Below are 12,803 nucleotides of genomic sequence, written 5' to 3' on the forward strand. Positions count from 1 at the left end.
CCTTGCTGGACCCAGCGGGGACAAAGATAAGGCCTCCAGGGATGACTCAGAAGGCTGCAGGTGCCCAGCAGGGACAGAGAGGGCCTCCAAGGATGACTCAGAGGGCTGCGTCTCAATCCTGACAGGACGTCTCCTCTCCTCCTTAGTATTGCGTGGAGAGGAAGGAGAAGACACCGAAGAGCACTGTTGAGACCCAATCTTGATGTAGCCTAGCAGAGGGCAAACTGAGTGGTGCTTGAAGATGGGCGTGTACAGTATCAGTTGTTATGGGTAACAGTTTACCCAAGCCGAGGTTCTGTGCGGAACTGATCGTTTGCTACAACATCGGAGGCCCTGGGAGCTGGTCTGTGTCCCAACTCGTCTTGTCTGAGTCCTGTGATCCAAACGGAGAGTGACGGGCTCAGTCCCATTAGAGCTGGAGAATCTCCAGTCATGCCATAAATAATCCCTCCTTTCTCAGTACTGGACCTTACCCGGCTCCAGAAATACTTCCCCTTTAATTCAATTAATGATAAGATGCCAAGACTGCGCTCTGAGGAAGGAAAGAGCAGTGCCCTTGAGCAGAACACCTGTTCAAACCTGCTCTGTCATGGATCAAAATACCTCGCTCATGCAAAATTGATAACTGAAGGAAAATAGGACAGCAACATTTAAAGGGATGAGTCCTTTTCTCAACGTGACGGTTTGGAATTTGAAAGTAATCAGACAGTAAATGAATTATCAATGGAGCCGTTTCCTCAGGCTACACATGGGTAGAGCAGGAGATATGAACCTAAACTATGCTTTACTTCGTTCCACTCTCTCACATGGCTTTGAAGTATTCCAAAGCATGTGACTGAATACACCCCCACACACTCCCTGGCAATCAGACACCACAAATGAGTTATCCAATCAGGAAAGCTGAAATCCTGCAGTTCGGTAGCCTATCAAAATTCAGAAATTGGACACATCACTGCATATACTGCTCTGATGCGCCAGGTTGTTGAGACAGACACATACCGTATTGACAGACAGGAACAGAAGAACAGATGTATCTTGTATCTTCTACTCAGTCAATAGAGAGAATCAGCATGTTCAGCAAAAGGAGAGAGAGAGAGAGAGAGAGAGAGAGGCCTGCAGGCTTTCTCAGGGGACCGTAAAGCTGATTCTGCCATTAAAGGAATCTGCATAGTGGAATGCATATTATTGGTCATGATTGCATTTTGAGGCAATTATACACCAATGATTTCCATGGCTCAGAGATAAGAGTCTGAACATAAAGCCATTTCTGAAACTGAATTAGCCTGTCAGAGACTCCAGGCTCCATCTTAGCTGAGGAATGCCCTTCTGTAAGACCTGCACAAAACACGGAGATACAAGATAGTAGTTATGTCTAATCTGTGGTAAATTACACAACTCTTTAAGCAGAGTGAGAGTATTTTTGAGAGTGTGTGTGTGTGTGTGTGTGTGCGTGTGTGTTTGTGTGTGTGTGTGTGTGTGTGTGTGCACTCACCAGTGTGTGACTGCAATTGTTGCAGGTGTCAAGCCCCTCAAACTGAAAATCAGCTTGTAACCAGCAGCAGGATCTTAGGGGGAGAAATGTGTCTGGTGTTATCCCAGGATTTACTACATATCTCTTGTTCTTGTATTAATAGTTGTTAATCTTTCTTCTGTATGTTAAAAGCCCACTATGTCCGTCCATCCCATTCTTGTGAAGGCGATATCTCAAGAACAGCTGGATGGAATTTATTCACATTTGACCAGAATGTCCAGTTGGACTCAAGGATGAACTGATTTGATTTTGGTGGTCAAAGGTCAATATCACTTGACTTAAGGTCAAGTTCACAAAACATGTTTAGAGAAACCTGACTTTTGGCGGAGGCATACATCCACGAAGCGGTATTTCTAGTTTTATTGTGTAATTGTTGCTCTTACTGTCTGGCTACAGATGTTGTGTTTTTGATGGGGTCATTTGTATTATTTGTGTATTTATCTTAAAACCCTGGCTGCAAAACAAATGTCCCCTAGCGGGATAATAAAGATTCGAACTTGAACTTGTCTGAGGGGCCACCAGTTTCCTCCAGTACAAGCCCATGCCAGTCACAGTTCTCCTGAGCTCATCAGCTTCCCCTATTGGTTGTATTGTGTGTCTGTGTGTGTGTGGATGGCAGTGCCACTGCAGGCCTTGTCAAGCGGACAGATGAAGGTCCTGTGTTGTATGATCAATAGTACAGTACCCTGTTCAGTAGTGTAGGAAACCCTGTTCAGTATGAAACCCTGTTCAGTAGTGTAGGAAACCCCGCACCGTATCTGAGAGGGATGGCCATGCCAGCCATGTGAGAGGCAAGATAAAACTCTCTACTACCAGAGTATGTCACAGCACGAACCCTGATTAGACAGGTTATTGGGTCATATATCCAAACAATATGGAGGCTGAGCAGGGAGAGAGAGGGTTAGAGAGACAGAGAAAGAGAGAGAGAGAGAGAAAGCAAGGAGAGAGCGGGTCAGAGAGACAGACTGGAATGTAGGTTGATAGAGGAGAAGAAGTCAGACAGGGCAGAGGGAGGAATACCTGTCCTGTTTTACCTTAACACTCAGAGTTACATCTGAAACAAACGTTCACTTTGAAATAACCATAAGTGGGTGAGTGAGTTCAGGAATGAATAGGTGAGAAAGTCTCTGTCCTTCACTTGTGGAACCATGACGCTATAGAAAACACGCTACAACATGTATGTACCATGACCCCGCAACAGAACAGCTAGGCCTGACTCTGGATACCGTCATGTTTCTCTGATTACATCTCCTCCTCCTGTCTCTGTAGTGTCTCCTCCTCCTGTCTTCTCCCATCTCCTCCACCTGTCTTCTCCCATCTACTCCTCCTGTTTCTGTAGTGTCTCCTCCTCCTGTTTCTGTTGTGTCTCCTCCTTCTGTTTCTGTTGTCTCCTCCTCCTGTTTCTGTTGTGTCTCCTCCTGTCTCCTCCTCCTGTTTCTGTTGTGTCTCCTCCTCCTGTCTCCTCCTCCTGTTTCTGTTGTGTCTCCTCCTCCTGTCTCCTCCTCCTGTTTCTGTTGTGTCTCCTCCTCCTGTCTCCTCCTCCTGTTTCTGTAGTGTCTCCTCCTCCTGTCTCTGCCGTCTCTTGAGGGCCGCAGTATTAAACACACTGATGACCATTTCCCCAGGATGGTCCTGAAACCCAAACAATATCCTCCAGACAAATAAATGGAGACACAAACGCACGCACGCACACACACATACACACGCACACACACACACACACACACACACGCACACACACACACACACGCACGCACACACACACACACACACACACACACACACACACACACACACACACACACACACACACACACACACATCAAATCCTCTGCTCTCCTGTACAGGCAGTAATACTAAAAGCACTATGACAACATGCATAATTAAAGACCTACCCAAAAATAGAGGAGAAGGAGAAGAGGGGAGGGGAGAGGAGGGGGGAAAGCGGAGGGGACAGAAGAGGGAGGGGAGGAGAGAGAAGGGGAGAGGAGGGGAGAGGGGAGGGGAGGAGAATGAGAGAAAGACAAGCAGAAAGATTCAGAAGGAAGGGAAAAGATAAGAAATTTAAGATTAGGAAACAAAAAAAGAGATAAGAAGTTGAAGGAATCAAAGTTGAATGAGAGGATAGTGGGACAGAGTGAAAAAGGGGGGGGGGGTTGTGGGTTATGTTATGTATCCCTCTGGTCTCTCTTATGCCAACCGTGATCCATGAACATTACTGAACAGGGTTTCCTACACTACTGAACAGGGTTACTTCTACATGTAATGCTTGACCAGTAAAAGTAAATTCTCTCCATGAATTAGCTTGGTTATAAAATGTGCAACAGCAACCAAACAACCACTGTCGGATTATATTTCAAACAGATTGAAAGACTCCACTAGAGTGTTTTACATTCGGAACATGCTCTGAATTGTTTTTGCCCAAAGCTTCCTGTTCTGCTTTAGATTTTCCAGCCACTCCAATTAACCAGAAGGGACCTCGCTGTCGCCAGTCCGTCCATCTTCATGTCTTTTCCTTATTGTCCCTCTCTCCTTCAGCTCGTTTCAGATATGCAATCACCTTTTTATCTCCCCCTGCACTCTCATTGGTTGTGGCCGGACGCCCGGAGAGTCACAGCCACGCTCTGCCTGAGAGGAAATGAACAGGGGACAGGGTGACACGCCAGAACCCGCCGCCACGCCCAACGCCCAGACGCCTGTCATCATCACCAGCGTGACTAAACACAGTAGGCCACGTTAGACCTACAGTATCTGTGGCGACTATCTCGGCGCAACCAAAGAAACCCGAATCATCACTATGGTGTTTTGACAGTGGGTGTTGGCTCGTTGCTTGTTGACAACAGCTGCATTCTGGGTATCATAAACATGAAACATATAGGACTTTGAGCGTGACAGGAACCTGGCAACATCTCTCTCTCTCTCTCTCTCTCTATATATATATATATATATATATATATATAATATTGGAATAATATTGGAAAATATGCACACAGTGGAATCTGTATTGACTTATAAAAATGAAAGTAATTCTAATTCAAGTATGCCCACACTCCCAAATAAGGCTGTAGAAGAACACACTGCATTTCTGATTTGACATTATTATCATCCATTTTTTACATTTCCAAGTTGGGCACTAAGTAGTCATCTAGTTGTCTGATGGCTGGGGCCAGCCCTGGTCAGAGCCAGGCACCAAGAAGACACAGACTCAAGCTCCTGAGAGATCGTTCACACCCTAAGATTTATGACCTACCCTCTACACAGGTTGGTATAAATCGTCAACTGATCTGTAACAATAGCCAAGTCAATAAGAGACAATAAGAGCATCGCCTTATAAGAGCACCACTGCATGAGACCGCCTACCGCACCAACGCAGAGGTGAGAGAGATCGCCTACTACATCATTTTTTTGATGTGCATTTAATTGCTGAGTTATCAAGCTCTTTCGGGAACACATCAGAGAGAGCCCTCGTCGGGCCTAATCATTGACTGACAGCACCTGATAATCAATGACTGACAGCATCTGATAATCCCACCCGTCCTAAAGCTTCTCACCCCTCACCAGAGCTTCCTATAGAAGAGAGATGGGAAGAGAGGGATGACGGAAAGAAAGGGAAAAGAGAGGAAGAAAGCAACGCTTTTTTCACCCCCGTTTCACTGAGCGGTAGGACGCAGCAGGCCAGGCCCCGGCCAGCCGTGTGAGGAGGAACATGGGCCACTGACAAGGGTCCAACTATTTTACCCACAATCCTCAGCGTCTTTCCCCTTCTCCTTTGTTCATAGAATGCAAAGCTGCTTAGGTGCTGGGACCCCCGCCACAGTTTGGCTGCAACAAAAGATGTGTGAGAGAAAAACCCAGTGGGCCAGTTTTTTATGGCTGGCAGCTTTACATGTAAAACAGAGAGGCCTGTCTGTCTGCTCACAGCGGGCTGCAACCACAACATCTGAATCCACACCATCCTCAGGAGCAGGGAGAGATTAACACCAAATAATACTCAACTACTGCACACTGCTCTCAGCGCTCCTCTGCTCTGTTCCTGGTGGGGGGTGGGCAGGGACATTTGTGGTGGGTGACTTTCTTTAACAAGCAGCAGAATTCCGGTTTCTCTATTGGTTGGTGACTAGTTGGGAGACTGATGCCTGTTGACTGATGTGGCACAGTCACTGTCCATGGTGCTGAGCTCTGATAGGCCAGAACAGTCACTGTCCATGGTGCTGAGCTCTGATAGGCCAGAACAGTCACTGTTCATGGTGCTGAGCTCTGATAGGCCAGAACAGTCACTGTCCATGGTGCTGAGCTCTGATAGGCCAGAACAGTCACTGTCCATGGTGCTGAGCTCTGATAGGCCAGAACAGTCACTGTCCATGGTACTGAGTTCTGATTGGGAAGCACAGTCACTGTCCATAGTGCTGAATTCTGATTGGCCAGCACAGTCACTGTCCATGGTACTGAGTTCTGATTGGTCCAGTAGCCACTAAGGCTCCCAGATACACATTCAGCTTAGTCCAGACTAAAACACATGAAGATTATCCACTGAAAGGGTTTCTTGGTTCTAGATTGGGCTTGACGTGACACCATGTTGCAAATTCTGGGAAGACCCAGAATACCCATAGGGCTTGGACCAAGAGATCATGTCAGCACCAAATCATCTCAGACACCGTGTTGGTAACAATCCTCCACAGAGTGAATTAAACAATTCGTTTTGTTAACACGTAACTGATCACATGACACCAGGATATGCATAACAGAAGACCTGGACATACAGTTTCTGTGTATTTATGGGTCAGTGACAAATAAGGGTGGGACAGATTTTTTAAAAAAAAATTGGGGGAAATACTGTTAAAAGGTCAGGTGTGTTAATATGTGGATTTTGTATTTATGTTGGTTTTATGTCATTTTAAATTACATTTGCACTTTTTGTTTTTCAAAAAGTAAGACCAAATGCGCCTGAAAATGTCAAGTGGTGTAACCAGAGAAAAGTGGTAAATATTCTATATTTTATCAACCTAGAGTGTATGTAGGTGTACTCATAATAATAATCAATTGAATTGAGTTACCTAAGAATAGATTTTATCAGGGTGATCTCAAATGTTAATATTTCAACAGTTTTGCAACATCGAGCGGGTCATATGGTATGCTGAAAACACCTTGGTTTTTGTTATAATCTATGGAAATGTAGGTCGAAATGGCTAAAACATGTTGTTACACTACAGTAGAATATAATGCTTAAATACAATAGGGATATAATTAATATTCCTGTATAATTTAATATTTTCATGAACAAACACTGGTTACACCATTTGACACAACCCAGTGTCAATTGGTGTAACCATCCACATTTACCACATTTATTATATTGTATTAATGATGAAATGGCAGACACGTATCTGACTTATTAGGCAGGCCATCTCTGAGTTTCAACACAACATAGAATGTCTGGCCAAATAACATGTAGGCTATGATGTAAATGACAATTCCCCTTTTCTCGAAAGAATACTTGGAAAATAAATAAAACTGACTAATAAACTAAACATTTAAGATGGCTAGTTGTCCTTGTGCTGCATCATAAAATATTGGTCCTTGCCTAAAATAGCATCTAACAGAAAGACTTATAATAGGAATCATATTTGAGTCAAATTATGTAACTGGTTACCCCATTTGACATTTACTTTAAAAATCAAAATGGTCAGGCATTTACATGGACACCCATGAAAGCTAGCTAGTTGACCTAGCTACTTTCAAACATACTTTTTAAATTAAATACTTGTTTTATGATAAAGATCAATAATCAATGTTTTTCACTGGTTACACCATTTTCCACTGGTTACACCATTTGACATGTAAACCTAATCATACCTGACCATACCCTAAAATGTCAAATTATCTCAGTATTTCTAAGAGAGTTACTAACCTTGACATGCAACCATGAAGAGCAAAGAGGGGTCCTTCTCTGTGATACATTTCCCACCAAAATTGTCTTCTTGTAAAGAAAAAAAACTCCTTATATGGTGGTTACACCATCTAGACACTTATGTAAATTGACCTGACTGACATGATTCCCCGGATTATTTATAATATCCAGAACAATATAGTTCCACTTCTTTTATTAACTTAATAAATAAAATAGTTATTATGTAAAATTATGACAAACTAGTTTATATGTTGTTTTTTTTAGACTTTGAGCTCTTTTGAGCAATTTGAATTTTTCTGTACTCAGTTTTTATGGTTACACCACTTAGACATTTTTGACATTTTTACTCAATAATTCTCTCGAAATGAATTAAAACCACAACCTTTTAGGGCAGGTTGTCAGAAAAGAATGTATGCAAGTAATCTTTAAGTTTATTTTCAAATTTTAACCTAAAAAATGTAAACTTAACCAAAGGGACACAAAAAACAAGCGTCACGTCTTTGACCCTTATACCAGAGAAGAGACGGTGTTCCAGATATGAATGACGCACATTCAAGACATGCTGCTACAGTACCTTCTCTGCCCATAAATAGACATTGCTGACTGGTTCATGCTAGCACACTCATGTATGCATGTATGCATTAGGCTGGCATGACTGATGTAGAGATACAAGTGACTTAGACTCAAGAGTTAAGGTCCTTGAAGAAGCTGCATGCTCTTAATTAAACAGAACTGCTACTTGTTCATCAATCGTTCATGTCTTCACACAACAATGCACAGCATAGTGAAGTAGCTGTGTGCACATCCAACCTTTACTTTAGGCCGGGTGCGGATTTTGTTTTTTAAGAATCTATAAGTGGAAAAGGATATTCCCATGTTGGATTATAGCTCCCAAAATTTTGTTGGAGCAATGTTTCGACCACACAGGCTCTTCTTCAGGCAAAATGTCAGACGCACTGAAGACATTTTGCCTGAAGAAGACCCTGTATGGTCGAAACGTTGCTCAAATAGTGTTGGGAGCTATAATCCAGTGTGCTGATATCCTTTCACACAGAGACAGCCACAGCAGAGCTGAGCTGTGAGGAGGACGACACATTTTATATAACCAAACACAAATCACTCAGAGATACAGAGATGAAACAGGGACAAATCCATGAAACCCTTACGGAAGAAGCTTGAGGTCTTCAATGACGTTAAAGTGACCTGTTATCAAACAGCAGAGCACATTAAGGTACATATTCAGAGTAATACAGAGGTACAGTAACTCTGCTATAGAGATTCCATCATGTGGGTTTCTGAATGATAAGATGTTGACTTGGTGGTCAGTAGTATATTCCTCTCTCCTGTGTCTAGGCTTGGCAGACAGAGATTAAGAAGGAGTTTAAGAAGCTTCACCAGGAGATGAAGAGAAGACCAGGATAGCTGCACTGAGGGAGGAAGAGGAGCAGAAGAGTCAGATGATGAAGATTGAGGAGATGAGTAGAAAGATGACATCACTCTCAGACACGATCAGAACCATGGAGGAGCTGAGAACTGATGACGTCTCATTCCTGCAGGTGAGGACTGTGCTACATTAATGAATCATTTCAAATTTGAGACAGGTGAAACAACTTGTTATAAAGTCCATAGAAATATTTATTTCTAATGACCTTTCATGTTCATCTGCAGAGCTTCAAAGCAACCATAGAGAAGTAAGAAAGCTGCCTCTATCTCAGCATAGTTCATTATTGGTGTTGTTTGTTTGTTTGTTTGTTTGTATTTATTTATTCAGTGGTCTGCAATATTGTTTTGCATCCTGTACATTAATATAGTGAGTTTAATATAGTCATCCATTAATGGTCATCATAGTTGTGAACCAACCAACCCAAAGCAGCACTGACTCCTGCATGTTCTTCCAGAGCCCAGGTCACACCTCAAGATCCAGAGAAGCTTTCAGGGGCTCTGATAGACGTGGCAAAGCACCTGGCAGTTCAGTCTGGGAGAAGATGAAGGACATGTTCCAATACAGTGAGTGATTTGTCATTATACTGACATCTACTGGAGACCATGTACCTGCATGCATAAAACACACAAAGACACACGTGTAGACACAGCAGTATGTGTATGTTCATGTTTATTCAGTGAATGTCATTATACTGCCCCCTACTGAAGACACCATACACCTGGCATCATGCTGCAGTCAGATCAAGGAGGATGAGAAGAGATGAAGAGCTGGCATCAGCCGTCATCATCGACAGGTGGTTTGTGACCCTGACCAGAGCTATTTCAGGGCTGTGGGTGGAGTAGAGGCCAGACTGGAATTTCTCGAAGAGGTTATTGAATTTTAATGTATCCATCCATTCCTCTATAAACAAAGATTTGCGTTTGAAGAAGATATACCTATTATTGTTCCAAATTGGTGAGTTGTGCGGAAGAAAATTATGTTCGTACATGAGCTTCCAGTATGAGAGGACTTGCTGATGAAATTAGGATTGTTTAACAGGTAATTTGGTTATTACAAAATCACATCTCAAAAGAAAACATTACCACCAAGTTGTTGTTTTTTTATTGAAGAGGGTAGGCTATATTAAACCAAAAACACTGATCATAACATACAAAGGATTGAAACCATTAATTTTAATGGTACCATTGATTGCATCAAAATCGGTAGCTTTTAGACCTCCTTCATTACTTTTTATCAGATCACTCTTTCTTATATAGTGACACTTTTTTTTCAGATAAAATCGAAATTAACTTGACTAATTGCTGTGATTGTTAGAGGGAATAGCCAACGAGTAGGCTAGGATAGATAAATCGGGTCCAGTTTGGTAAATTCTTCTTCTTCTTCTTCTTCTTCTTCTTCTTCTTCTTCTTCTTCTTCTTCTTCTTCTTTCTAGGAAGTCTGACCCATGCATGAAAAATCACCAAACTTTGTACATAAGTCCAGTCATTTGTCAGAAGTCCTCAACTGGCATTCGAGGCCAAAAGTCTTGATGGTGGCGCTACAGCAACCGTCCAAAGTTTAAAACTTAAAACTCATAACAAATCAGCTGAAAAAACAGTAAAGCCTATTAAACCCTACTCCTCCCACATTTTTTGGTCAATTGACACCACAATTGCTACATTGAATCTTCCGACTGTCCTCCACAAACGATCTCCCAGATATTTTAAATATCAAAAATTTAGACCACAGCGCATCAAAATGTTTTACTGTAAACAGTAGGCTACTGTATGCAGCTACTGCAAATACTCGCTCAATAAATCTCCAATGCTCATGAAAAAAATGGCAACATTTTCATGACATGGTAGATGTAGTGTGACAATATTCAGAATTTGTTCTCAAAAACTGTTTTTGACAGTATTTTAGTCTTAAAAAAAAAAAAAATTGTATTCAGCTCAGGGCAGAGCCCCTTCTAATCAGGCTCAATGACTTTGCTGTGTGTGAGTCAAACCAGCAGAGGAAGCACCATGTGGTGGGTTTCATTCTAGTGAGACACCCAGCAGCTGCAGCGGCTCCTCACAAAGTAAGTCTTATTTACCAAAACAAATAGATTACATGGCTACGGTCTCTATACAGTATGTCGCAATAAATGTTCAATATCTATTTTAATAAAGTTCAAGTCTAATGTCTCACAATTTGTGGTCAAACTGCATGCTCTGTCCTAGAACTGCATGACCTCAAATAAGGAACATTATTTCCCATCCCTAAATACTCAGGCTGAGCGCAAGGTCTCAACTGGGCTGTTAGCCTCGGCTGATGAAAGTGGACCTTGGGAGGCACCTGAGGTTTCCAGAGCACATTGCTAGGACGTCACTCAGGCCAGACTTGGTCTTAACATCTGACAGTTCAAAGCAAGTGGTTCTGTTGGAACTCACAGTCCCCTGGGAAGACGGGATAGCGGAGGTCCATGAGTGAAAGAGGGCCAAATACCTGGAGCTGGTAGAGGTGCAGAGGGAATGGGTGGAGGGCCCTCTGAGAGCCTATCCAGGTGGGCTGGAGGGAATGGGTGGAGGGCCCTCTGTGAGCCTATCCAGGTGGGCTGGAGGGAATGGGTGGAGGGCCCTCTGTGAGCCTATCCAGGTGGGCTGGAGGGAATGGGTGGAGGGCCCTCTGTGAGCCTATCCAAGTGGGCTGCAGGGGATTTCCAGGGCAGTCTCTACACACATTGAAGAGAGGAAAACGTCTGCACATCCACTATGCAAACCAGGTGCAAGACCAACAATTCTGATGAAGGTCAGTGGACCGAGACGTTAATAAAACTTCTGAAAAGTTCTTAATGTGCTCCAGAGTGCAGACTTTTTATTTTCCCAGTCTCTACACACACTCACACAAAACAATGGTTAAGAAATGCTATGAGACAATCGGACGCAAATGCTAGGTAGGCGCGGTCACAAAAATTGAGTTTGGCGCGGACATGCCATAGCAGACCCAATTTTCGTCTGCGCGGACTCCGTGCGGACCCCAGTGACCCCAGTGGAGTCAGTCCATCCATTCTATGTCTGGACTATGAATTGGCCTTAAGCCTATAATATAAACGTATGATCCACAGATGTGCATTTAAAAGAAAATCTTATATAATATATAAAGATCAATCGTTCTAATCATCCTAAAACAGAAGGGGGTATCATGTAAAGTAGTTCTATGTCCTAGTAGAGAGGGAGGTATCATGAGACCTTTCATGTTAATCTGCAGAGCTTCAAAGCAGCCATGGAAAGGTAAGTAAGCTGCCTCTATCTCAGCATAGTATTGGTGGTGTTTGTTTGTTTGTTTATTTATGTGTTTGTTAATGTGTTTGTTTGTTTGTTTGTTTGTTCGGTTATCTGCAATGTTGTTTTGCATGCTGTTCATTGTGCAGTGACATTTTAATAACATATTCATACTCATCCATTCATACTCATCATAGTTGTGAACCAACCAGCCCCACAGCAGCACTGACTCCTGCATATTCTTCCAGAGCCCGGGTCACACTGCCAGATCCAGAGAAGCTTTCAGGAGCTCTGACAGACATGTCAAAGCACCTGGGCAACCTGCAGTTCAGAGTCTGGGAGAAGATGAAGGACATGGTTCGATACAGAGAGTGAATGTCATTATACTGACACCTACTGGAGACACTGTGTACCTGCAAGCATAAACAGACAGACAGACAGACAGACAGACAGACAGACAGACAGACAGACAGACAGACAGACAGACAGACAGACAGATAGATAGATAGATAGATAGATAGATAGATAGATAGATAGATAGATAGATAGATAGATAGATAGATACTTTACTAATCCCTGTGGGAGGAAATGGACAGGATAGGAATAGGATAGTAATAGAGAATATACATAGTAGTGAATATACATAAAAGGTACGTTTTCATGTTTATACACACGGCA

General features: G+C 42.8%; 1 pseudogene across 1 annotated transcript; it reads left to right on the forward strand.

Moving 5' to 3' along the window:
• The first annotated feature begins 8,592 nt into the window (after window positions 1–8,592).
• Window positions 8,593–12,500, forward strand: LOC311307220 (E3 ubiquitin-protein ligase TRIM35-like; annotated as a pseudogene). Its single transcript has 4 exons — window positions 8,593–8,670; window positions 8,793–8,995; window positions 9,108–9,130; window positions 12,374–12,500. The product of its transcript is annotated as an E3 ubiquitin-protein ligase TRIM35-like (transcript).
• The last annotated feature ends 303 nt before the right edge of the window (window positions 12,501–12,803 follow it).

Source organism: Borostomias antarcticus (assembly GCF_949987555.1).
Source record: "Borostomias antarcticus genome assembly, chromosome: 3".
NCBI classification, from domain to species: Eukaryota; Metazoa; Chordata; class Actinopteri; order Stomiiformes; family Stomiidae; genus Borostomias; species Borostomias antarcticus.